Here is a 22,706-nt window from a genome sequence, read left to right as displayed (position 1 = left end):
AGCCGAGTTCTATAAATGTTTTAAGACAATCCTGGCTCCCTACCTTGCAGAGGTTTTTAATGGCTGTTTGAATGAGGGTTCTCTCCCTCCCTCCATGAGGCAATCTGCAGTGATCCTTCTGTTAAAGGGTAAAGATCCTTCAATGATTGGAAATTGGCGCCCCATTAGCCTTCTTACTGTCGATAGAAAGATACTGGCAAAGATTTTCTTCTGGCGATTATCACCAGTTGCAGGCAGTTTGTTATCCCGCCACCAGCACTGTTCGGTCCAAGGTAGAAGCACTTTCTCAGCGGTGTTAGCTGTCCGGGAGGCCTTGGAGCGTTGTAGGGCTGCTGGTTGGGGTAAATTTTTGCTGACATTGGATCAGACTAAGGCCTTTGATCGGGTTAATCATGAGTACTTGTGGCTCCTTCTTGACAAATATGGCCTGGAGGGGGGTTTCATTGATTGGCTCAAGATTTTGTACAAAGGGGCTGAAAGCTTTCCTCTGGTTAATGGTTGGGTCGGGCAGCCCTTTGCGGTCGGCTCGGGTGTGCGTCAGGGGTGTCCATTGAGTCCTCTGCTATATGTGTTTGCAATCGACCCCTTCATTAGAAGGCTAGAGAGTGGACTTTAGTGTGGGGTGCCTTTATGCATCGCTGGTGAGCCTCCTTTGAAGGTTGTGGCCTATGCTGATGATGTTTCTGTTTTTATCTCTGGGACTGCGGAGGCGCAGGAGGTGGTCTCAGTGATAGGGCAGTATGCAGAGGCATCAGGTTCAAAGGTCAACCAGGACATGTGTGAAGCTTTCTGGATGGGTGTGGAAGTTGAGAGCTTTGTTCTCCCGGATGACTTCCCGGAGACCCAACAAAAAATTTGAGTTCTAGGCATTGAATTTGGCCCAGGTGACTATGGTCATGCAAATTGGGTGAACAGGCTGGAGAATGCCGATGCCAAGGTGGCAAGCTGGAAAGGTTGGCAGCTTTCCTTGAGGGAAAAGGTTGATCTGATCAAGACTTACCTGATTCCGATTTTTCTGTATGTCAGTTTTGTTTGCATCTTGCCAGTTTCTCTCTATACCAGGATCTATAGTTGTTTCTTCCAGCTGTTATGGGGGAACAGAATAAACCTTGTCAAAAGGAATGTGACTTACCTTCCTAGGTGGGAGGGTGGTCTAGGGATGGTCAACCCTGTAGTCTTTTTCTCTCTGATGTTTGTGAAGTACAATCTTGGTAACATGTTGACAGAGAGACTGCCTGGGTGGGTTGGTATTTTCCAGTCCTGGTTTAGGCCCTTTCTGCGAGACTGGGAAAATGGTGGGCCAGTGAAAAGCCTGAGGGTCAAGCATGAACAGCTCCCGGCTTATGTTGCCCCGTGTTTGAAAATGCTTTGGCAGTGGCAAGTAACAGCAGGAGAAGTCAGATCTCTTCCGTTATTTCACGTGGAGTGCACGGTGTCAGGTATCTTACGGAGTAAAATCCTCCCTGTCGAAGTGGTGGTGCAGGTCATTCTGGGTGAGGTTGGGAAGATTCGGGGTCTTGAGAAAGGCAGGTGGCAGCAGGAGGCCTGGATAAGGGCATGGAGGAATATCAGGACTCTGTAGCTGCTGCCTGTTGATCTCGGGGTGTGCGGCTTTTCTTTGTATTCTTGATTCACTCCCCTAGATTTTCAAGATCAAATATATTTTTGATAAAAGGCTACATGCATGGTGACGGTGATGTTCATTAGTCTGGCTCTCCCGTAGGGATTGTGTTGTGCGCAATTTGGTTTGTACCATTTATAATGTTCTTGTTTTGTATTATCATATTCAAATATTTTGTAAATATGTTTTATTTATTTATTATGGTTTTATTGTATATAAGTTGTTGTTTGTAAGATTTTCAATAAACAAAATTAACCCCTCATAATGGACACAGCGGGTGTACAGACCTGAGAACTCAGCACAGAGATGGTGGAAATCCCTCATAATGAGCACAGTGGGTGTACAGACCTGGGAACTCAGCACAGGGATGGTGGGAACCCCTCATAATGGGCACAGCAGGTGTACAGACCCGGGAACTCAGCACAGGGATGGTGGGAACCCCTCATAACGATATCATATCGCTTGATGTGATTCTGACATTATACTTTGAGATCTCCGAGATAGGTCGGTGTTTCTTTTAATTACTCTCATTATGATTAGATCGGTGTTGGGATACTTCAATCATTCTAACAATTAGACATGTGTGCCATCAATAAATTCGCTTTGTTTTGTTCCATTTCGTATTAGAATTAATTTAATCGTAATTTGTGTCCGAAATACAATTTGGATTCGTACGAAATATGAATTTTCATTAGGTTCATTAACTTTTCGTAACAATTACGAATGGGGGTCTATCTCTTTTGGGCGAGTGTGTGATTCCCCATCTTCTTGTCTTCTGTGTTAGATCCACTAGATGGCGCACACAGATATTAGACTTGTTTTTTGTGTTTCACAGTTACAAATCATCGTGCAGTACTGCGCATGTCTACATGCACAGTCTGGAGTCGTATCCATTGATGTCATCTTGTGGCGCCTCGGCGCATGCTAATGACATCTCAACGGATAGGAATCAGGTGTATCTCATGGTATTTAAGGGGAACTGATTTTTCAGATGTTCCCTGTGGCAGCTTGCATGGTGGTGGAGAGACACTCTGTGGAGTTGATCGACTGGTATGTGTTTTGTTATATGCGTTGGTATGACCATTATGAAGTGTTCCTGTATGAACCATTTCAAATGATATGTTTGTCCACAGATCCTGGTGGATCTGGTGTTTGTCTGAGATCCTGTGTATTACCCTATTGTGAACACTCTTTAAAGCCTGGATCCCTGTTGAGTATATCCAATCCGCTTGATGTGATCCTGACATTATACTTTGAGATCTCAGAGATAGGTTGGTGTTTCTTTTGATTACTCTCATTATGATTAGATCGGTGTTGGGATGCTTCAATCATTCTAACAATAAGCCTCTTTAATACTATTTATATATTACATAGAATCCATATGTGGCTTTGGATGGTTCCTTGGACTATTTAAATCTATCATTACCATTACCATATTACCAACCACTTCAATACCAAATCAACACAATTCGCAAGGAGATATCCAGCATTCAAATTCCTCCCCTACCCAACATATCAGGTCCAACACCACACACAATACTCTGCTCCTTTTGCCCAGTTATCACAGATGAAGTTGATAAACTCCTCTCCATGGCCCACCTCACTACCTGTCCCCTGGACCCTGTCCCCTCTTAATTACTGCGACCACCTTCCTACTCTATCCTCAACTCCCTAACCCACATCTTTAACCTCTCCTCTGGCACCTTTCCTTCCCCGCGCTCAAACATGTACTGGCTACCCCCATACTCAAAAAACCCTCACTAGACCCCACCTGTTTGAATAAATTAAGACCCATCTCCCTGCTCCCTGCTCCTGTTTGCCTCCAAGCTCATCGAACGCCTTGTCCATGACCAAATGAGTTGCTACCTCACGGACAACAACCTTCTCGACCCCCTACAGTCTGGCTTCCACCCACAACATTCTACTGAATCTGCCCTACTAAAACTCACCAATGACCTACTAACTGCTAAAACCAATGGCCACTACTCCATACTCATACTTTTAGACCTCTCTGCTGCCTTTGACACAGTTGACCACCTGCTCCTCCTCAGCAAATTACACTCCCTTGGCCTCCGTAATTCTGCATTATCCTGGTTCTCCTCCTACCTATCTCAGCACACTTTCAGTGTCACAACTCCATCTCCTCCGCTCCCCTTCCTCTTTCTGTTGGGGTACCCCAAGGCTCCGTCCTTGGGCCTCTCCTATTCTCACTCTATACTTCTTCCCTGGGCCAGTTAATAACCTCCCATGGCTTCCAATATCATCTCTATGCCGATGACACCCAGATCTATCTCTTCACTCCTCAACTCACCCCCTTGATCTCCTCACGGATCTCAAACTTACTGAATGACATATCGGTATGGATGTCACACCACTTCCTCAAACTTAATCTTTCTAAAACTGAGCTTGTTATATTTCCTCCTTCATGGTCCCCCCCCATGACTTCACCATTTAATATCAACAACACAACCATTGGTCCCTCCACACATGCCAGGGTCCTGGGTGTACTCCTTGACTCTGACCTCTCCTTCAGCCCCCATATCCAATCACTGGCTCCAATCCTGCCGCCTTAACCTCCGCAACATCTCCAGAATTCGACCCTTCCTGACTAATGACACCACAAAGCAACTTATTCACTCCTTGATTATTTCCCGCCTTGACTGCTGCAACTCTCTCCTTCATGGCCTACCCTTAAGCAGGCTATCCCCCCCTTCAGTCTATTATGAATGCTGCTGCTAGACTAATACACCTCACTAATCGATCCGTGACTGCTGCCCCTCTCTGCCAATCTCTTCACTGGCTTCCCCTACCCCACTGTGTAAAATTCAAAAGGCTAACCATAACATACAAGGCCATCCACAACATTGCCCCCAGCTACATCACCAACCTCATCTGCAGATATCGCCCAAATCGTCCCCTCCGCTCCTCCCAAGACCTCCTGCTCTCTAGCTCCCTTGTTACCTCCTCCCATGCCCGCCTTCAGGACTTCTCCAAAACCTCTCCCATCCTCTGGAACTCCCTGCCCCAGTAAGTCCAATCAACCCCTACCTTGTCCACCTTTAGGAGATTCCTGAAAACTCATTTATTCAGGGAAGCCTATCCCACACCCACATAAAAACTGTACTGTAATTGTGTTGTCACCCCTATACATTGTAAAGCGCTGCATAAACTGTTGGCGCTATATAAATTGCGTATAATAATAATATAATAATCTACACCTGACTTCAATTTCCATTTGGATAACACACTCTCTCCCCACCCAAATTATATGCACCGCTTAGAGAAGACTTCATAGGTGTGTATCACCAATAGGAAAGGTTTTGTTTACATTTTTTGAATGTAATTATCTGTAATATAATGGCTGTGAGATAGATTTCTCCACCCTATGAAGTTCTTATTTTTAAAGTATATTCTTTTTTATGTAAGCACACTCGCCCAGTGAAGCCTAAAATCCTGGTGCCGGCTATGTGGGTGAGTTTTCTTTTTTGCTCCAAAATCAACCATTTCGTATGGGCTTAATCCTTTATATTGAGAGATGTACTGAGGGGTATATTAGACTCTATCTTTATTGATTTAAGATGCATGACAGTATACCTTGAAGGTTGGTCACTAGTTATGCGTTTTTGATTCTAATATTGTACACTTGATTTAAACTGACTGTTGTAAGTTTATACCATACCACGAGAGTCCATGTTGCCTCCACAACTGTCCAAATTTCTAATTAGTAATAGGACGAAGGTACATTAATTTTTTTCATAACAAGTAGCATCTCTATTTATCACTATAGAGATCAATAACAAAGATGCCTATAAGATGTATCGAATTAAAAATTGTATCCACTCTTTAACATCTAGGATGATCTCTGTGGATAAATCAGCATGGGGCTTGTATCACAGGGAGTTATATCAGATGTCCAGGTTTAATTCTCTTTTAACTCCCTGTACCCAGCCGCTGCGCTCACCTGCACTAATAAAATGGGAACTGGAATTAGGCCATACATATTCGGAGCAGAACTGGAGTCAGGCTTTCAATCATAGCCTCAGAGCCTCTCATTGTGTATCTGACTGGGAGAATACACTTAAAATTATGTATAGATGGTACCTGACACTGGTTCAACTATCGAAGATGTACCCTGATTCATCTACGGACTGTTGGCAAAAATGTGGCCAACCAGGTAACTTGTTACACATATTATGGCAATGTAAATACATATTGAGCTTCTGGAACTTGGTATTTAAATAAATATCCTCTATTACAGGATGTATCATACCGGCTTCACCAGTTTTAACCCTTGGAGTTTACCAAAACAATTTAGGACCGTGATCCTACACATTCAGATTGCAGCCCGACTAACAATAATGAACCAATGAAAAAGGGACACGGCACCTACAAATGAAGAGGTCATATCTCGGGTTCATATATAATGCTTATATGAATATTCCTTTGCTTTAATGCAAGACAAAATAAATGCCCTTATGCACACATGGGAATTTGGCTATTAGTTTACCAACTGCCTAATATATACTGACAATCTTAGCAGCAACAGGACAAGGGGGTTATCCAATTTTCGTACACATCATAAGTGAGGATGCCCACTGTTCCCTTCCTAAGGTTTAATTTACATAATCTGAAATGGGACTGAAGGGTTTTGACTTGGCATATGAGGCATAATGTTATGTTTAGAACTGTATAAACTGATGACAGAGTCTTATCCTATATTAAATTACGGATCAATTTTACATAGTTAGTCAGGTTGAAAAAAGACACAAGTCCATCCAGTTCAACCTTAAAAACAATAAATAAAATAAAAAATATCGTACAATCCAATATACCCAATTTTATACCCACAGTAAAAACCCCAGCAGAGCATGCTCCAATTTGCTACAGCAGGGGAAAAAATTCCTTCCTGATCCCCCAAGAGGCATTTGCCCTGGATCAACTTTACCTATAAATGTTAGTACCCAGTTATATTATGCACATTTAGGAAAGTATTCAGGCCTTTCTTAAAGCAATCTACTGAGCTGGCCAGAACCACCTCTGGCGGGAGTCTATACCACATTTTCACAGCTCTTACTGTGAAGAAACCTTTCCATATTTGGAGATGAAATCTCTTTTCCTCTAGACGTAAAGAGTACCCCCGTGTCCTCTGGGTTCACCGTAAAGAGAATAACTCAACACCAAGTTCACTATATGGACCCCTTATATATTTGAACATGTTTATCATATCCTCCCTTATTCTCCTCTTCTCAAGAGTGAATAAATTCAGTTCCTCTAATCTTTCCTCATAGCTGAGCTCCTCCATGCCTCTTATCAGTTTTATTGCCCTTCTCTGCACTTTCTCCAGTTCCCCGATATCCTTTTTGGGAACTGGTGCCCAAAACTGAACTGCATATTCCAGATGAGGTCTTACTAATGATTTGAACAGGGGCAAAATGATATCTCTCTCTGGAGTCCATACCTCTCCTAATACAAGAAAGGACTTTGCTCGTTTTGGAAACCGCAGCTTGGTATTGCATGCTATTATTGAGCTTATGATCTACCAAAACCCCCAGATCCTTCTCCAACATGGATTCCCCCAGTTGTACTCCCCCTAGCATGTATGATGCATGCATATTCTTAGCCCCCAAGTGCATAACTTTACATTTCTCAACATTAAACCTCATCTGCCACATAGTCGCCCAATTAGATTGAGGTTGGCTTGTAAATTGGAGACATCCTGTAAGGAAGTTATTCCACTGCATAGCTTGCAATTTTCTACTATATTTTATCAGTCCTTTGTCATAACAAATTTATTGTACAATTTGAAAGCTTGAAATGTATTTGCCTAAACTCAATGAAAACTTAAGGTTGCAAAAAATAAAAACCCAATGAAGCAATAGGCAAAAGCCTAAAGAAAGATTTGATGTCGTCTGTTTTAGCTAATAATTTTAACAAGAGCATCCTCAAAAGTAACATATGACACCAAACATAAAGCATCATCAAGGAAAACCTTTGAGAAAGTAGTGGTAAATAATACAAAAATAATTGGGCTCCTTCTTGGGCACCACTCGCAAAGGGGAGATTCAAAAATTCTGAAGTGGAGGTAGAGGAAAGGGGCCAGCCATCCGGCTTTCAGCAATTTCCTTAGATATTTTTTCAAATGCCACCTGAGAATAAAGAAGCACAGATTTCAAATTATCGACTACAACACAACCCTCACCAGAAAACAGAGGCAATGGAAAGCCATGAAGAATTGCTTCAATTAAAAATTGGTCCGTCACCCTATCTAGGTACCGATTTAACCACAGACACATTTTTCAACATTGATGCCAATATTTACATGCTGTATTCTATCTACATTGATTTTTATTAAATGCAAAGCAATAGCCCCTCTTAGGAGCAATCCCCAGGGCTGCAGTGGAAGGCTGTCAAGCAACACATAGCTTCTGTGGCAAGATTAAATTCAGTCTTCACTAAGCGGTGCATATAATTTGGGTGGGGAGAGAGTGTGCTATCCAAATGAAAATTGAAGTCAGGTGTAAATGAAAATAGTCCAAGGAACCATCCACAGCCACAAATAGATTCTATGTAATATATAAAGAGCATTAAAGAGGCTTATTGTTAGTAGACATGTGCGATTAGTTTTGTATGAATCGGAAATTTGTACATTCGTGAGGATACGAAATACAAATTTTTATACATACGAATTTTGTACAAAATACGAAATTTTGTTTACGAACTTCATTCCTGCTCAGGATTTGCTCTTGTGTACAGATGTGGAAGGTTTCAGGGCTTTGCCACCATTTGGCAGATGCATTGGTGTTGTGGGACATGGTCTAATTTCAGGTTAGCTCTTGAACTTTGAGGTACCCACTTTGCTAATAGGCGTATATTGATGAATACCAATAATAAAGGAGTGCTTTTTGCAGTAAACTGTTTATCATCTAGTTCTGTTTGCATTAACCAGCTGTTACATCATTTAGTATTTCTCTGTCAGATGACCCAGTTTTGTCAACTGCTTCCGGATACGGACAAGAAAGGCACCCCCCCATGATGAGGACTGATATGGTTCCCTTTCCTGGCCTGCCGGGCTGCATGCTCGAATAGGGGTCTGATATGGATCTTGAGGGGGACGCCACACCGTGGTTTGGTATGGATTGGGGGGGAGAATCCATGCTGTTTTTATATGTATTTATGTATTTTTTATTGCTGGCATTCTTTTGTTTACATTTCAGCTGTCAGTGGTGAAGCCTGCTGACAGCTGATAAATTATCAGTTGTTAGGGACGCGGCAACCGGCTTCCTGGCCCACTCCTTAACAATCAGTTATTCTTCACAAATAATTCGAATCAGTCATTAATTTTTCCAAATTTAAATTTTTCAGAAAATTTGCAATTCGTTAGAAAATAAATATTCAAAATGTAATTCAACAAATTTCAACCAAGTTTGTTACTATTTCATTCGGAGATTTTGATGCATCCGAATCTTCGAATAATCAAAAATTTGTCCGAATTTATATTCGGACCGAAACGAATTGCACATGTCTAATCTAGAGATACTGTTGTACAAGGAGGATTTAGATTTTGTGGGAATTTCAGAGACTTGGTTCAACAGCTCTCATTATGGGCTGGCAACCATTCAAGGGTATTCCCTTTTATCGCAGGGATAGAGAGGGTAAAAAAGTGGGAGGGGTATGCCTATATATCAAGAATAGTGTACAAGTTAATGTGAGAGATGACATCACTAAGGGATGTGGAATCCTTATGGGTAGAGCTCCACAGGGATGAAAACTAAGGGAAAAATACTGGGAGCATGCTATAGGCCCCCTAACCTGAGGGAGGAGGGGGAGATGGACCTCCTATCACAATTTGGATTAGCAGCAAGAATGGAAAGTGTCATCATAATGGGGGAATTGAAGGAACCGTACAGTCATCCAAGGCTCACCAGTTCCTAAATGTCTTATAGGACAATTTCATGGGTTAGATGGTATACGCACCAACTAGAAACAAAGGGTTACTAGACCTACTGATTACCAACAATACAGACCTGATCACGGATGTGGAAATAAGGGGCAAGTTAGGAAACCGCGATCACAGGTCAATTAGCTTCAGTATAAATCACACAAATAGGAAACATAAGGAGAATACAAAGACACTGAATTTCAAAAGAGCCAACTTCCCTAAACTACGAACCTTGCTAGAAGATATAAATTGGGATAAAGTCTTAGGAACAAAGAACACGTTAGCTTAACTACAATGTAACAATGCATATAAAAGCAAAGGAGAAGGCCTTCAAGAAAATACAAGGCTGAGGGATCATCATCAGCAAACTTTACAAAGAATGCAACAAGAAATGTAAGGGTGCAATTAGGGCGGCTAAGATAGAACTCAAAAGACACAAAGCAGAAGAGAGCAAAAAAATCCCAAGAAATTCTTTAACGTGATTGTAAAGGTTTTTTTTTTATTTTTTTTTTAAATAACAAACATATCATACTTACCTCCACTGTGCAGCTCGTTTTGCACAGAGTGGCCCCGATCCTCCTCTTCTGGGGTCCCCAGCGGCTCTCGCAGCTCCTCCCCACATCAGATAACCCCCTAGGAGAATCGCTCTCCCAAGGGGGTTACCTTGCGGGCGCGCTACCGAGTCCAGCATTTGCATCCATAGATACGAATGTCAGACCCGGCCCTGCCCCCCGGCACCCACGTCATTGGATTTGATTGACAGTAGCGGGAGCCAATGGCTGAGCTGCTATCAATCTATCCAATCAGGACACGAGACACCGGCCGGAGCTGGTGTGCTCATTTCCATCACGCAAATTTCGGGGCTCAGGTAAGTATAAGGGGGGCTCGGGGGCGCTGCTGCATTAAAAAATGTTTTTCACCTTAATGCATAAAATGCATTAAGGTGAAAAAAGGGGAGGGTTTACAACCCCTTTAAGTATATAAACAGTAAAACAGGGGGGACAGACCTTATTGGCCCTATAAAGAATGATGAAGGGAATCTGGTTACTAAGGATGGAGAAATGGTGAAGGTATTGCATTTATTCTTCTCCTCAGTCTTCACGAGGGAATCGGGGGGGGCTTCAGTAACCAAAACTGCAGTGTTTATCCTCATGACACATCTCAGGAAGCACCCTCATGGCTAACAGAGGACAGAATTAGAAATAGACTCGGAAAACTAAACATTAATAAGTCACAGGGACCCGATGGCTTGCACCCGAGGGTTCTTAGGGAACTCAGTCAAGTAATTGCCAGACCATTGTTCCTAATTTTTCCTGACAGTCTACTGACTGGAATGGTACCAGCTGATTGAAGAAAAGCCAATGTAGCACCAATATTTAAAAAAGGGCCAAAATACATCCCTGGGAATTACAGACCAGTTAGCCTAACATCAATAGTATGCAAGCTCTTGAAAGGACTATATACAATATTTTAGTAATGACAACAGTATCATTAGCAGTAATCAGCATGGATTCATGAAGAATCATTCTTGTCAAACCAATCTACTAACCTTCTATGAGGAGGTGAGTTGCCATCTAGATAAGGGAAGGCCCGTAGATGTGGTGTATTTGCAAAAGCATTTGACACAGTTCCCCATAAACGTTTACTGTACAAAGTAAGGTTCATTGGCATGGACCATAGGGTGAGTACATGGATTGAAAACTGGCTACAAGGGCGAGTTTAGAAGGTGGTGATAAATGGGGAGTACTCGGAATGGTCAATTAATTTGTTCATAAACGACCTGGAGGATGGGGTAAACAGTTCAATCTCTGTATTTGCGGACGGTACTAAGCTAAGCAGGGCAATAACTTCTCCGCATGTGGAAACCTTGCAAGAAGATCTGAACAAATGAATGGGGTGGGCAGCTACATGGCAAATGAGGTTTAATGTGGAAAATGTAAAATAATGCATTTGGGTGGCAAAATATATGTATATAAATGCAATCTTCTCACTGGGGGGGGTATAAGGATGGAAAATGACCTGGGGGTCCTAGTAGATGATAGGCTCAGCAATGGCATGCAATGCCAAGCTGCTGCTAACAAAGCAAACAGAATATTAGCATGCATTAAAAAGGGGATTAACGCAAGAGATAAAGCGAATAATTCTCCCAGTCTACAAGACTCTTGTCCGGCCTCACCTGGAGTATGCTGTCCAGTTCTGGGCACCAATCTTTAGGAAGGATGTACTGGAAATGGAGCGAGTACAGAGAAGGGCGACAAAGCTAATAAAAGGGACTGGAGGATCTTAGTTATGAAGAAAGGTTAGGAGCACTGAACTTATTCTCTCTGGAGAAGAGACACTTAAGAGGGGATATGATTTCAATTTACAAATACTATACTGGTGACCCCACAATAGGGATAAAACTTTTCAGCGGAAGGGAGTTTAATAAGACACATGGCCACTCACTAAAATTAAAAGAAAAGAGGTTTAACCTTAAACTGCGTAGAGGTTTCTTTACTGTAAGAGCAGCAAGGATGTGGAATTCCCTTCCACAGGCGGTGGTTTCAGCAGGGAGCATCGATAGTTTCAAATAACTATTAGAAAAGCACCTGAACAACCACAGCATACAGGGGTATACAATGTAATACTGACATATAATCAAACACATAAGTTGGACTTCTGTCTTTTTTCAACCTCACCTACTATGTAACTATGTAATTACAATCCATTGTACACTCTCCTTTATAATTTAACAGCAACTACAATATGTAGTGTGAGGGTTTACCTAAATGAGCATAATTGATACTTCCATAATTTTTTTTTTTTTTAATCAGGTGGAAATATGAACGAATGCATTAAACAAGCTGAAACATCAATACCTTTAGCAATTCCAGATAGGCATAAACATGCACAGTATAGGGCCAGTTTTAGGTAAAAGTGAAACAACCATGAACATGGGAAAATCAGATGCGTCACATCTGCATGGAGTTTCTTATCTGTTCTCTTAGTGGCTATGGTATGAGCTCCCTTCTGGAATAAAAACATACAGTTAAATTATTCAGCAGTAAAACAGGGTTACGAGCAGGTAGCCTAGTAGTACCAGGTTATCCATAATGCACCCCTCTAAACATTGGCAGTCAGAGGTAAGATGCCTATAAAGTAGACCTGTAGGGCTCCTCTTTATACAGTACCTCCTACCACTGGCAGTATCTGCAACTGGACACATGTAATTTGTTGCCAGGCATCTGCATTGCTCCTAACATTTGAAATTGACAATGAAGGACAGCCCGAAAAGTAGGTGTGGATAAATTGCGCTATATATTTGGCGTGGAACATAGTTAAACTGGTGCTCTGCAGAGGTAGAAGGGGGTACAGGTGGTCTGTGGAGGGAGAGGGGGGCATTGGTGCTCTGTCTTACGGTGGGGGGAACTGGCATTATGCAGAGGGAGAGGGGGGGCACTGGCATTTTGTGGAAAGAGAGGGAGGAACTGGTGCTCTGTGGAGTTAGAAGGGGGGTGCTGGTGCTCTTGGGAGGGAGAGGAGGGCATTTGTTCTCTGCTTTAGGGTGGGGGGGACTGGCGTTATGTGGAGGGCAAAACAGGGCTTACCTGTGATAAGAGGCCAACCAGAACAACAGCATAATGCTGCTGAGAGATGGAGAGTCGAGAGATGACAGTTGCAGAGTTCAGCTGGCGGAACACTGTTCAGGTCTGTGGGACGCCGGGACTCTGCTTAGTTTCTGATACAGTCCCGCAAAATCCGGGATGGTTGGGAGGTATGCATTTGGAATCAGTCACTTTATGTTCCACAGACACCCACATACACTGATAGTCAGAGTGCAGCATATAGTGCTTTGCAGAACTAGGTGCATGGTTTCCAATTTCATCATTGGTTTATGAATTTATTTTTATTTATTCATACAGCACCAACATTGCACAGCCATTCATAAGCCATTGATATCATTCCCTAACCCTGGCATGCATTCACACCTTTATGTACAGTTGCTCAGACACTCAGTTTCCATTTTATGAGTTGCTGATATGCTGAGCCTGTGCACAGCAAAGCAGCTTTTCCTTTGCAGTCAGCCAAAACTAAGCTAGTTTGGACTGATGGATCAATGTGTTAAAAATGTTCAGTGCCTGGACTAGCAATTATTTTAGAATAACATTTTGGACATGGACTGAGTGTCTGTGTCCAGAGTTGCTATGGGAAACACAGAGGTAGCTATGGCTGTAGTTTCACCTCTTGTAGACTCTAAAGCCTCGTACACGCGATCGGATTTTCCGACGGGAAATGTGTGATGACAGAACGTTGGCGGAAAATCCGACCATGTGTATGCTCCATTGGACAATTGTCGGATTTTCCACGGAAAAATGTTGGATCGCAGGTTTTAAAATTTTCTGCAGACAAATGTCTGGCGGATTTTCTGAGCGTGTGTACACAAGTCTGTCGGACAAAAGTCCAAAGTACAAACGCGCATGCTCAGAAGCAAGGATTAGCCAGAAGCAGTCGTTCTTGTAAACTAGCGTTCGAAGTGGAGAATTAACATTCGTGACGTGGCAAATTATGAAATCTTGAAATGCAGCACACAATTCTCCTCTTTAATGGGATAATAATGAAGCTGCTTTGCTGGTGATACTGATGGCGTTATTGCAAACACATTTTCAAAGGCTTTTTCTTTTTTAGTGATATCAAGAATAATATTATTATGCTCTCTTTTTTTTTTTTTTTTTTTTTTTTTTTTTTTAATTTGAGCAAGTTACCACAACACCATTATCCCGTAGTTTTTAAGATCAAAGACACAACTATGTTGGTATCCCTTGTCAATTTTACATTGTATTTTTTTTTTTTTAATGTAACTGCCTACTCCCAAACTGTCATTTGAAGTAAAACACATATCTGAGTATTATTCTCCACAATTTTTTAATTGTGCATTAAAAAAAGAAAATAAAATTAGACATGCTATCTGCCAATAGAACTTAACCAAAAAGTGCATTCTATGCATCCAAAAATATAGAAAATATCCCAAATCAAGTCGTTATTCAACCAAAAAAATAATGTCAAAGCAATAACTCCAAGGCCAATAACACGTTATCTCCTCCGATTCCGCAACATGGCTGGTTGACGAACGGCCGTTCAGAAACAAACTGAAATGTGTTAAATGAAAAGCGCGAATCAACACTCACCAAACTTCTACTAACACGAAATTAGTAGAAGGAGCCCAAAGGGTGGCGCTAAAGGGCTGAAAAACAACGTAGTACGTCACTACGTTCGTATTTGTTGGCCAACAATTGTGCGGCCGTGTGTATGCAAGACAAGTTTGGGCCAACGCCCTTCGGACAAAATTCCATGGTTTTGTTGGCCAACAGTCCGATTGTGTGTACGAGGCTTAAGCCTATATTTACATCTCTTTTTAGGTGTGTTTTAACACAAGCTACTCTTCATGCCTATGGAGTTGCATTTTTCTGGAAGCTGTACCAAAACTTCCAGCAAAGTGTACAGCACTTACATTGTAAACTGTCACAGTGTGAATGCATGCTTGCCTCAGTGAATAATATAAAATGGTTTATCTGCTCTGAAGTGCTGTGGAATATGTTAGTGCTGCATAAATGAATAAAACAAACTGATTAAATTGTTAGCTTGTGGTAAGCACCCCCTAGCAACTGGAGGTCATCGTGGCTAGCCAGGGGCCTTACACTGATAGGAATCCTTGTCTTTCTTGTTATGTAGCACCCAAGATGGACTGCACAGCAGTGCTCAGGCTCCCTAGTGATTACATTTCAGGAGGAAATGTACTGAACACAGAATCTCCTACTCCATACTAATCCAGGTACACTTTGCCTGTGGCAACAACAGGAACCAGCGTACTATTTGCAAGGTCTTGTAATTCCATGGTTATAGGCTGGGTCCCTGGGACTAGGACTGCTGGGAATAGGACTGCTATGGCTGAGGACTATATTACAGTAGCTCAGATGCCCAGGGGGTGAATCTTGGGCCATGCAGACCACACCACCATTGGGACCTTCTATCACTCGGTCACTATCGTCTCATCATGAGCTGGCTGCATTCCTTTTGTCCGCATCATCTCGACATTGCTCTTTGAACAGGGCTGTGACTCAACACAGTTCATTCACAGTTTCTCAGGAGACGAGAGCCAGACAATACTGTGCATTTTCATAACTTTACTTGTTTCTTAATAGCAGGTGATAACATTTGCAAATAATGGCAAATAATTCATGTGCAATGCATTGGTCCTGACTTTTACAATCTCTTTTCGCTCTTACTATAACACATGGGGCTGCTGCAGTGCATAGAATACCTCTCTCTTCTAGAATGTGACACACCAACATCATGATTTCAACATTCAGATCAAGTCCAAGGAGAAATGTCCCTATTATGGGGTGACCGTGGAGAAGTAAAGTAATTTGTTGACAACATCATGGTTCCAACAACCTCCCAATCACCACTCTCTCCTAACTAACTCTGTTCTTTGTATATATAGCCTCAACACAAGAGGTGGAGAGGACTACACCTAAAAGGAATAGGGCACCAAGACAGCAGAACACTAAACACTTTTACCCATGGCTGAAACTATGGGGGACAGGGGGGTGCCTGCTCCAGGTGACACATCTAGGGGGGTGCCACCCCCACCCACGCTGGGAACCGCTGCTCTAAGGGTGTCACTGCCGCCTGATCAAGTGTAATGGACAGACAGGTCTCCCTCTCCCTCATAGTCCTGCCCAGCGCCCAAACAGCCTATGTCTTTTCTGCATGAGGCATCCCAAAGACGAGGAGGCTTCAAAGAAGGCCCTGGGGGGGGGTGAATTGGAGGCCCTGGACTGAGGGGTGCAGTGAAGGCCCTGCACTGAGGATGGATGCAGAGGAGGCCCCAGACTGGGAGGGGGATTAGAGGAGGCCCTGGACTGGAGGGTGCAGTGGAGGCCCTGGGCTGATGAAGGGTGCGGAGGAGGCCCTAGGCTGGGGGGGTGCAGAGGGGGCCCTTGGCTGGGGGGGTGCAGAGGAGGCCCTGGACTGGGGGGGTGCAGAGGAGGCCCTGGACTGGGGGGGGTGCAGAGGAGGCCCTGGGCTGGGGGGTGCAGAGGAGGTGCTGGCGTGGGGGGTGCAGATGAGGCCCTGGACTAGGAGGGGAGTACACAGGAGAGCCTGGGATGGGGGGTGCAGAGGAGGCCCTAGACTGCAGGATGCAGAGGAGTCCCTGGACTAGGAGGGGAGTACACCAGAGGCCCTGGACTGGGGGGTATAGAGGTGGCCCTGGACTTGAAAAGTGGGGCTGATAAAGGACTTGGAATCAGAGAGCAGGGTGAAGAGGAGGCCCGTAAATTGGGGTAGGCTGTAAAGGAGGCCTTGGACTAGGAGAGGAGTGCAGAGGAGGTCCTGGACTAGGGGGGTGGGTGTAGAGGAGGCCATTGACTAGGAAATGATGGCTGGTGTAGCAATGGCCCTTGGATGGGGGGGTAAAAGGGAGATACTGGACTAGGTGAGGGGGTGCCTGGAGGTCCCAGATTAGGGCAGCTGGTGTCTGGAGGCCCTGGACTATGAGAGGGGGATCGTGGAGGCCCTCTGGACTAGGAAAGAGGGTGCCTGGAGGACATTCCAGCTTCAGGGAGAATCAGCCCAGGATTTAAATTCTGGGCTGAGGAAGAGCCTGCCTGGGCCCTGGAGGGTGAGTTCACAACATACTGTAAATGGGGAAATGTTTTAATCATTGCAAGTAATGCCAAACAGGAGCAGAGAGACAGGTCATGTGATAGATTTATTAACCACTTGCCTACAGGGTACTTTCACCCTCTTCCTGCCCAGACCAATTTTCAGCTTTCAGTGCTCTCACACTCAGTGATGCAACACTGTACCCAAATGAAATTTGCATCCTTTTTTTTCACACAGAGCTTTCTTGTGCAAAAATTCATTTTTCTTTGTTTCTGTCATAAAATTTTGCAAATTATTATTTTTTCTTCATACATTTTGGCCAAAATTTATACGTCTAAATATCTTCTGTAAAAATAACACTAATTAGTGTATATTTGGTCTTTGTGAAAGCTATAGAGTCTACAAGCTATGGTGCCAATAATTGAAATCGATCACACCTGATGTACTGAAGGCCTATCTCATTTCTTGAGACACTAACAAGCCAAGAAAGAACAAATACCCCCCAAATGACCCCTTTTTGGAAATGATGTGGAAATGTCACTATACGCTGCGCGTAATCCATGTCACTTTCAGTCTTTTGGTATAATGCATCTTAGTATGACCCTGTTTCCCGTATCTTCCCAAATAACACATGCATGACCACCATTCTTGCATCCTTAGCTTCACAGCTCTACTGCCCCTGGAGCCCCTCTGTTCTGTTCATTTAGAGTACTTTTTAATAGAGCTTGATGGTTTCACAATCGGGCAATCAAGCACAGGCATTCCTTCAAACAGGAGGAGTTATACAAATCTCAACCAATGAACAATGACTAGGGGAGTCTTTTATGGGTGTGTCTGGGCAGGGGCAGTGTGTATGATTTCCCGCCCCCTGTCTCTGTAAGCCATCATCTTCAGCTAGACAAATAAAGCTGCATGTCTGGCCTTGGAATCATGGACACTGTCCCTGGTCAACGCACCCAAGACTCCTTTTTTAAACGTTGGTGTGAATCCTTATTCTGCATTGTTCAGAGAACCATGCATACCCGGATCATACTACCATTCCTGTGGATGGGAGATTAGCTGCAGGGGTACACCATGGTCCCCCCATGTGCTGATGAAACACACAGAAAGACAAAAGCATGCATCCCCCCATAACCGATAATGTCTTTGCAGTGAACACATCCCCTCCAGACGATCGTCTGTGCATCACACAGGGTCCCTTCGCTGGCGGACATATCCCCACTCTGCAAACACTTCTCTGCATCCTCAGGAAGCTTTCCACTACCAAAACGGGTCTCAACTGGCATCAGTCTGCCCCAGTCCGCTCTTTAGAGTGAACTGCAGGAGAACTAATACCGGGAGACACTGTGACAATACATATTAAATACATCTTAATAAAATTTCCACAACAGTGTAATGCTTTCCATCTATCTATTAAGTTCTTGTGGTAAAACCAAGGAAGCTTAGACTTCTGAAGTGTATCAATGCTTTATTAAACAGTGAAAAATCTGCACATACAAACTGTAGGATGCACAATACAACACAACTTCTAGCTTATAAAATATGCCTGCAAATATAAGCATGTACAATATGTACACATTAAGTAAACTAAACAGTTACTCAACTTAGGGGTCAAGGTGTCCTTCATAGTTCCTTGCTCAGAGTCCAACTCACAAAAGCGTCTCCAAAGTTATCGAGCTCCTCGCATCCATGTCTTCCTCTTTGTCCTTCCAAAACCTCTGTTGTCCGAACACATGTTTCTTACAAACGCTCCCCAAGCCCCTCCCACCCATTTCCTGCATACACCAACTTCCTGCAAAGTACATCCTGTCTCAGTTATTTACATAGCACTAGTGGGGGAAGGGCCTCTGTAAACATATGCTGTTACTAAACCTAACTTTGTATTATTGCATAAAGTCACTATACAAATGGCCATAGCAACACAAATAGTCCCTCTTTTTTCATATGCTCCCATGTGTCCCTCGATGAATCTTGATCTTCTTCTTACACCTGGAAATGAATCAGTCCTTACAGTTCATATGAGTCCATAAAAAGGAAAACATGGCTTGACATGTAGACTCTATTCTTCAGGAGGGATGACTTAGAGGAGGACACAAAGGCATTTGTTAGGCTTTGGGGCCTCTCATCTCAGCGAGAAAGTTGTGGTCATCTGCTCGGGCTCCGTTCACTCTTCCAAGAAGGCAACAGTAGCACCTCATCACGGCATATAGAAGGAATAGAAACAAAAACAACATGAGTATATATATACCCCTAATTCATTCAACCATGATCCGCTGAAAAATAAAAAAAAAATCCTCAAAGATTCCCAGACCCTTAAAAGGTTTCCAACCTTCATTAGCTAAAGCTCTGGCTTTGCCTTGCAGGAATCTAACCTTATCCATATGGGCCTAAACTTTGTCACTAGTATCCCCGATCCAGGTACAACAGTCTTTACCTATGAATTTACAGAAACCCCCCTTGGATGCCAACAGATAATCATGGGCCATCTTTTAATAGAAGGGTCTTGATCTGCCGTTGTTCCTGTGGGATCTTCCTTGTGGCTTTAACAGTTTAATTGAACATCTCATCCACAATGGATGAAAAATTGTTCAGTCGTTTCGTAAGCTCAAACCCCCACCATGTACAAGCAGGAAACCATGCCCAGACCTGGTGGGGGTTGGTGAACAATTCTCTTCCAGCTGTCCCTGCCAGTCTTACCTTCTCTCGCGCCATCAGATATCACGATTGGCCTCGACATAAGATGCTGGGACGAGTTTCACCAGGACGCATGAACCTCTTGCATTAGGGGGAATTACCTTATAAGCTGTAGACCCGCATGAATACCAAACTAAAGTTAAAGCACACTTGTGGGCTACCTAGTTGCCCCGATACCCAAACTGGCAAGAACCAGAGCTATTGTTAAAACTAAAACTAATTTTACCCTCTAGAAATGTATTGTTAAGTTCTGTTGGCAAGTGTCTGTTTGGAGTTTTTTTACTAGTTTGTCAAAACTCCTCATACCAATATGAACATCATATATAGCATGTAACGCTGTCATCACTGGAGTAATAAAGCTCGGTTGAGATTCAGAGTAGATCCAGCAATTGGTCCTCTTCGCTTTCTTAGCTAGTTGGAGAATACACCAAGCTAAAAATATAAATAAAGATACTCCTCATCCTTTGGTGTAGTTGAGCAGCTTCTTGCATGTGGCTGGCGTGGATCCAGTTGTCTCGCCCCTCAAGCTTCTTTACAATGACCCAGTCACCTGGTTGGAAAGAATGTAAACCGGCTATTGTGTCAGGTTCCAGGAGGGACTCCTGGACCCTCTGGTGGACCTTTTTGAAGTTCATGTTACAGTGACTGCACCTATTCCATCAGGTGAGAATGTAGGCGACAGCTGCTGAGGAAAGTACAACCCTGTTTTTGCTTGACCTCCAAACAAACCTCGATATGGCGATAACCCAGACATGTGGGAACTCAATGACTGTGGTCACTGCATAACCTGTGCGTGGCTTACCATCTGGGATGTAATACCTGGAACCATTGACAAAAAGGTTCTTCATCTGGGATGGGAGCCTCCTTCACCAGACTGCTGGTTGCTGATTTAAATTCCATCAAAGAAAGACAGTCATGGAACATGACATCCTACTAGGTCACAAGCTTGGTTAGAATTAGAGCGGTTAGTATTTTTATTTTGAAAAATGTCATTCTCACCATTATCCCCCCATTTTCTTTCTCATTACAAATCGGAGGAAGACACGCAGGGTTTAGAATGGTGCAGAAAAAAAAAACAAAAAAACAATGAAACAGTCCATTATACCTATTACCCTCTTTTAGGCGTGTATATTTATGCATGTGTACAGCTATCTACATACACCTTCAGAAACTCACTGGACCTGAAAAGATACTTTTAAACAAAAGTTATTACTCTATCCTTTATCTTTACCTGCAAAGAAAGTCAACCAATACAATATTCCTGTACATTGGTAAATTGTAACTGACATTCCCCAAAACCGACAACAACGAAACCCTCTAACTCTTAGTTTCACGTTCCTATCAAAATACAACGTCCGCGATGCATAGGAGGGCTACCACTGTGGGTTCTAACATATTCATGTTACTACATACAAACAATGAGAAGACTAAGACATGAGACAGACATTTAGATACAAACGTGAGGGAAATATTTCATATTTTCCAAAACAAAAACAACCAGACGGAATACTGCCTTGACTCTTTTAGCAATAGAAAAAATAAAATGGGAAAAACACAAGAGCAGCCCAAACCTTGCATGGGCCAGCCATACAAAGTTCAAAAACAGAGAGAACAAAAAGAAAAGCCGCTCTCAAAGCACATGTTCCAAGTGATACACACCCTTGATAGGCACTCAGGTGCAGGCTCTGCTGGGATCAGAGAACAAACGAATAGGCCTGGACAGCAGCACTCCGATACAACACCTTTTATTAGGTTAAAATCCAGTGTACAGCAGTCAATCCATACAGTATAAAAGGGGGGGATGCAAACAGCTTACATGTTTCACACCTGGACCTGATGATTAGTCATAGCTAGTATAGTGACAAAAGGGATTTGAATATATGTGTGGTAGTGGCCAATAGAAAAAGAAGTATCCCAAAGGACCATAATTGGTTAATCAAAGAATATGGAACAGCTGTGACTGGAGAGCCCTCCAGTCCACAGCTCTCACAAAGACAGGTAAAAAAAACAAGACGAACACTCACAATCACATTAACACAAACCAATTACAAATAACATATTAAAATTAAATTAGTATGTAACATTGGGTATAACCTATAGAACATAAAATCATAATGTTAATTTAAAAATTGGTATTGTTATGCACGCCACGTGTAAAAGATTCACACATGTGTATGTTCAGTTATCAGAGACACACCATGGACCTTACATGTGTCAGATGTAAACGCAAGACCGCAAAAATGCATGTATCAAATAAAAAAAACAAAAAGCAAAAACCACAATAAATAAGCGTTTACATACAAACAAATGGACTAAGGAACGATACAGCAGTAACTCCGAGACGAGGTAAAAACAAGTATTTTCTCTATTCATATATATGTCAGGAAGGCTGCAAAATAAATGTATTGATATTGTTCCTAATTGGTCCATATGTGGATGAAGAGACCCTATAATAGCTTACCAAAAAGAGAAAGAAAGGAGCAGAAAAACCAACAACAAAAATATGGCAAAAAAGCCGAAAAAATAACAGAAGGAAGACATAACAACAATATACCGTATATCCTTGAGTATAGGTGGATCCGAATATAAGCCGAGGCCCCTAATTTACCACAAAAAATGGGAAAAACTTATTTACCCGAGTATAAGCCGAGGGTGAGAAATGCAGAAGCTACTGTAAGTGGAAAAGAGGGTCAACAATGCCCATCTGCAGCTGCATGCCTCTCTGTGTCCTGTGCATGCCTCCCTGTGTCCTGTGCAACCTACCTGTGTCCTGTGCATGTGTCCTGTGCATGCGTCACCTACCTG

The 22,706-nt window shown here is 42.9% G+C and overlaps 1 protein-coding gene across 1 annotated transcript in view; it reads left to right on the top strand.

Annotated features, from left to right (window-relative positions):
• Nucleotides 1-22,706, top strand: part of STAC2 (SH3 and cysteine rich domain 2) — a 1,070,413-nt gene that overhangs the window by 224,502 nt on the left and 823,205 nt on the right. The window lies entirely within an intron of this gene.

The sequence above is a fragment of the Aquarana catesbeiana genome, linkage group LG12 (assembly GCF_042186555.1).
Source record: "Aquarana catesbeiana isolate 2022-GZ linkage group LG12, ASM4218655v1, whole genome shotgun sequence".
NCBI lineage: Eukaryota > Metazoa > Chordata > Amphibia > Anura > Ranidae > Aquarana > Aquarana catesbeiana.
This window is presented reverse-complemented; position numbering and strand designations above follow the sequence as displayed.